Below are 5,248 nucleotides of genomic sequence, written 5' to 3' on the forward strand. Positions count from 1 at the left end.
CACAAATCTATAAAAATTACCAAAAGTTTTGGTAGATATTTATAGTACGTATGTATATGAAGTTACTAGTAATATTAATCTAGATTCTTCTGTCATTTACAGTTAGTACATGATCAATCTACTTTTTTTCTATATAGCTTCGTGGCGATCCTAGCTTTATGCCAAATTCCGCTAATATCACAGCACTAAATAAAATATTATTAAATCATATTTTCGACTCCTAAGCAATCATATTGAAACAAAAGTCCAAGAAAAAAAATTATTAATCGACTTGAAAAGGAAACAAAAACTAGTGAACTTTCTGGTCAATTTATTACTTAACAATCGTTAACCTGTGTCAAAGGCTTTCGAACGGTTGTAATAAAGATGGGAAAATATTAATTCTAAACAAAAAGCAGTCTTCCTATAATAAATTACAAAAAGTCTTCAATCATCGCATGTGGTAGTAAGAGCAATAAAGCAGAATAGACGTTAACAGTTAATTAACGATATTGCCAACACGACGCGCGAGAATAATGTTATTTGTCTTAGAACAAAAACGTATTGGTTTTTTATATGAAACGGTACGATACCGATACGATCGTAGCTTCGGAGGACTTGGTCGGATAGTGTTTAGAATTGAATTAGTCAGGTGATATCAGATACGAACGGTGAGATGTCAGACTCAGGACCGTATGTTTAACGTACTCTGGGACGTGGAAAACCCAAAAGCAAGTCCTTTTTTTCGAAATTTGTGTGTTGTTTCAGTGTTTCCCTCGAAGCTCTCAGTTTGATAAATTCAGACACTTAGAAATGGCAAAATTTGTGAAACGTGAGCCGGAAAATTTTTGTTTCTATTTTGGAGATAAATAAACAGAAATCCTGTGTGATAAGATGTATGAATGTGAATGATGCAAGAAAAGTTTGTAAGGATCGTACCAAGTGTCGTCCTTCGATCTCACTTACCGTTATGTGAAAAAAGCATGATTTTATGTATGTAGGTTTTTAAAAAACCCGATTTTATCTAGTATTGAAAATTCTAGAGGTATACATCCACCATCGTAAGATGTAAAAGCCAATGAACAGAATTTCCCCAATAACGACGTGAAGCAATAGTCGTAGTACGAGAAAGTAATAATATTCCCACGAGTCACAGTCACAAGGCTACAAATACTTTCTTCAAAGACATCTAGTAATGTAACAATGAACCGATACATGTAATTAACTACGATAGTGTACGGAAATGCGCTGGCATTCTTTTATTGTAAGATTGACAGTAATCATTGAAATTATCGACATTTCTCTTAGATCTCGACACAAATTTCCTTTTTTTAAATGTCGTTGTTTTTTTAAGTATGTTAAAATGGTGCTACTTTATAAAGGGGGAAACGAGAGACACGATTCACAAAAAATATTTAAAAATCAACATTTTTGGAGGCGATTGAATCCCCGACTTCCCGTACAATTAAAAATATCCTAATGATATAACTAATAGCAGTATCGGACTAATAATCAAATCATAATACCCTATAGTTTCTAAGTTTTTATTCATATTCATCCATATTTTTAGACTGAAGAGCGAGCGTGTTTTCAGTTCGGTCCGTGATCAACCTCAACATAACGAACGACCAGCAATTAACTGCTGTTTGTAAGTCTCACAAAAGCTCGAAAACAGCTCGACCAATCTGATTCAATATGTTTAATATATTTATGGAAGTCCAGGAAAAATTAAAAATCAAAATCAATCAAATCAAATCATTTACTCGTTTAGATCAAATGCTGACACTAATGATAGTCAATGATACAGAGAGTGAATTTACCGCCAGTTCGGAAGATAGGGCTAATGAGGAGAGCTGGCCAGCTCTTTTCAATCGATAAATGGTGATTAAAGATCAAAAATCAATTTACACACGAATGATGCCGAGTGAATTAAATAATTATGTAACGGAAAGGTTTAAAAGCTATGACCTAAGTGTTCTTAGGAAGTAGGTAGGACAAACAGTCAAAGTCATACATTACGAAATTATCGAGAACTTGTAAAAGTATGCCCAGTGTTGTGTAAGAGTCCGTGTGGCGAATATTTAATGTTTTCTGATTATAATTGTACGTTGCTTCATGTGCCGTCACGGCTGTTCAAGATGTTTGTTTAGTATATAGCTTTATGTAGCTAAGAAAGTATTTGGCAATCTTAACACGGAATCTTTACATGCGCAATAATTTTGGAAGTGAATTTGATGGTCTAACTTTTGTTGCCGTTATCGTCTTGCTATCTCTTCTCATTAGGCTGAAAGTCGTAGATTGTAATAAGTGGTATATTAAGATGATGACTTCGAATTTGTTCTGTTTCACTTCCGTTGTTATATTTCCCATAATTCTACGATATGACACTGTTTAATAATTCCTTACATCTCTCTAAATTTTAACCTTATAGGCCGTGTTACCAAAGGTAGATAGTTTGTTCGATACAAATATTATTTGAGTTAATATTAATTTTAATACTTATTCAAATTAATTAAGTTGTCATTATTCTCGTTTTTGTTATATTAGCAGGCTTAATAAAAGAGATGTTAAACAGGCGCTAAAAATCTCATGAAACAATGTATCGGCTTCAACTCAAAACCATCTACCCTGTTAAATGCTTTAACCTCTCTAAAACTAACTTCTTCTTTATTTTAAAAAGAAAAAGTCTAAAACTAACAAACAACAGCTCCTTAAAAAGCGGACAACACTTAACTACAGTATTTAATAAGTGTCAAATGAAACAATGAGCGATCTATCACTTGTATCAATGTCAATTTCACTGACGGTAAATAATCAGCTTGTAAAGCTATTATGTTGTCAATCATTACTGTTCAATAGTGTGATGATACGCTGGTTTTACTTTTTATAAAATTATCTACTGTAACGCTATTCTCTACAGTCGGTATTACCGAGTATCGAGAGTATGATATTTAAAATTTACTGCAAAAATCGTTTTTACGACGCCCGCTAGAGGCGCTGAACCAATTGTTATACAAAATGTTTTCGATAGCTAGTCGGTTGTCGGTAAACGATAGTAATAGAGATTTGCGACACTCAAACATTGTATTAGTAAGAAAGTGCAAATGATAATTATAGCTGAAATACGGTGTAACTTGATAGTTTAACTAGAAAACGAGTAAACACAACACACATACATATTTGGTTCGGCAATATTTATCGAAAAACAAATACGACTCGACTCATTTGTTCGGCTTGTGCCGATCGGGTCCATCTACACATATTTGGTTTTGCCGCCCGGCTAGGTTGATTAATGCCGAACCGAATATGTGTGCGCCACACACTGCCTGATGAAATGAATAGAAAACTTATTGCTTTATCAAAGTAAAGTTTAGTTCGTGTTCTGATTTCCAAAAATTAATATCAATCTTTAAGATGCAGTTTCAGCCATTCTTAATTCAATACATTCTACTACGTATAAATCGATTCACCTCAGCGCGTGTGAAATCGTTTATCCGAACATAGTTGAACACAAACAAAGTAATAAAAATAACATACAATTACTCCAAGTAATTGATTATAATCAATTGTATCAGACAAATCGATTTGTATTAATGTGTTGTGGTTAAAGTCGATAATACGGCGCTGACTATGAATAACTCTTTAAAAACTTTATATACAGCAAATCAAGGGAAATAGCATTATAAGACAAGGCTAAATATAATCAAGTAAATCAAGCCCTATGTATAAAAAGTTTTCGTACTTAAGATATAAGATGTTTAAGGCTTTACGACCTCTCATCCCGTATTCTCATCACGAATAGACGCCTGTTTTGAATCCTGCAAGTATACATTGTATAGCATGTAAAACAAATAAAATATGTTTCTAGAAGCGGAGCAAATTAACTTTTTTTAATCACATACGAGTATGTGAGTTGCTGTTTAGACAGTTCTATAGAAAAAAAAAATACGACTACAACATCTTTAGCTAATATATTTAAATATTAAACTAACTCCAACACAGAGTTTAACAGTAACGATCCCCGCGGCATCACTCGATTAGATCCACATTACTAATACATAATGCTTATGTCTGCGCATGTCGAACATAATAGTTGCGCCGCACGATGCCCGAGGACATAGTATGTGTAGTGGATAACATGTCACACGCATGTTCAGTGTATGAACGGTTTTATGATATATAAAGATGAAGCTACACTGTGTGAACCTAGTGATAAAGTTGCTGGCCCCATTAGACAATAAGCCATGTTTCCTTTTTCTGTAATTAATGTTACGCCTGCTATAAACGCAGGTTTATAAAACACTTTTTGCTGTTTTTATTCTAATCTTCTCACATGACATCAGCCCAATGGTAATAAGGTAGTTGCCTACCATTCAAATCAGCTACTCTTTATGAAATGTCAAAAACACATTTTATTTCAGAAATATGACGTATAGTCCAGTCATTATAGTAAGTTCACCTCGGAATTCGAGATACCCAGCTGTAAGTCTGTAAATACTTGTATATTGACACCCTAAAAGTTGTCTCAAAACCTACATATGGTAGGGTGTACGCAACTATAAAATTTCAAGGTCCAAAGTCCCAAAAACCGGTTTTTTGAGCTTTTTTTGTAAATATCTCATTTCCTATGGAATTTTTGCATTCGTATTCATTACCAATATTGTACAGTATAAAATTCTCTACAAATTTTGTTTGAATTTTTTTTTTTACGGTGAACCGTTTTCGAGATAGAGGGCGGAGAGCGCGCGGTCACAGGATAATTTCAAGTCAACCGGTGCCTCCGGTCGAAGATGCGCCGTATATAGTTGATGAACTATCGATAAATCAATGATTATAATAATAAATAAATTTAACCCATTACTGTCCCACTGCTGAGCAAGGGTCTTCTCCCGTAATGAGGGAGGGGTTAGGCCTTGAGTCCACCACGCTGGCCAAGTGCGGGTTGGGGACTTTGCATGCCCTCAATAAATATATTTAACAAATTTTATTCATGCAAGGTTTCCTCACGATGTTTTCCTTCACCGTTGGAGCATGTGACAATTATTTCTAATACACACATAACTTCGAAAAGTCATTGGTGTCATCATTTTCTTCATAATTATATTAAATCTATATCTTTTCAATAATACTGATTTATTTGTTTTTTTTTTTCATCATGTAAGAAGTTATTAATATTATTAAGGTTAAAATTCAAATATAGTGCCTATATTTTCATGAAAAATTCTGCAATTACATGGGCAGGTAAGTGTTGATAAGTTAATTAATACTG

This window comes from Anticarsia gemmatalis, chromosome 24 (genome assembly GCF_050436995.1).
Source record: "Anticarsia gemmatalis isolate Benzon Research Colony breed Stoneville strain chromosome 24, ilAntGemm2 primary, whole genome shotgun sequence".
NCBI lineage: Eukaryota > Metazoa > Arthropoda > Insecta > Lepidoptera > Erebidae > Anticarsia > Anticarsia gemmatalis.